This window comes from Arachis duranensis, chromosome 8, assembly GCF_000817695.3.
Source record: "Arachis duranensis cultivar V14167 chromosome 8, aradu.V14167.gnm2.J7QH, whole genome shotgun sequence".
NCBI lineage: Eukaryota > Viridiplantae > Streptophyta > Magnoliopsida > Fabales > Fabaceae > Arachis > Arachis duranensis.
In genome coordinates this window covers 45,208,802-45,209,656 of record NC_029779.3, presented here as the reverse complement: position 1 = coordinate 45,209,656, position 855 = coordinate 45,208,802, and positions in this window count along the sequence as shown.

Here is an 855-nt window from a genome sequence, read left to right as displayed (position 1 = left end):
TGGAATTGACGGCGAGACAAAATTGAAACGATTTTAAAACGTTAGCTACTTAAATAGGACGAACACATTGGGAACAAAAACGATACATAGAAATAAATTTTAATTTTATCCTTCAATAATATCAATTTTTTACGATACATAGTTATTCAATTTTTTTAATCACATCTAAGTAAATTACACTTGATCACATTAATTTTATTCTAAATAAATTTATTTTTTTATAATTTTACTCTTAAAAAATTTTACCCATCATAAAATGTTTATAGAATGACTAGTACATAAACTTGTGGGAAAAAATTATGCATATACAATAAATTAATGTGATTCTAGTTATTTTACGAATATTTCATGATAAGTAAAAATAATAAAAGAGTCCTGAGCCAATGGAATATTTGTACGGATTTAGAGCTCTAATACCATGTTATGATACCACTCATCCCAAAAGTTAAGCTAATGGAAAAATGTAACACTAATAGTTATATCTCTAATACTGAATCGGACATCCCTAAACCTCTATTGTACACATTGTACAAATATTCCATTGGTTCCTATATTTTCTCATAATAAAATTATAAAAAAAATAAATTTATTTAAAATTAAAGTAATGTGATTAAGTGTAATTTACTTAAATGTGATTAAAAAACAATTGAATAACTATTCACCCTAAAAGATTGATATTAGTGAAGCATAAAATTAAAATTTATTTCTATGTATCGTTATTGTCCCCAACGTTTTCGTTTTATTTAAGTCTCTAAAGTTTCAAAATTGTCTCAATTTTATCTCGTTGTCAATTCCGTTGGCAGGACAACATTGAGTCAATTTTAAAAAATTAAGAACTTAAATAAGGCGATTCAA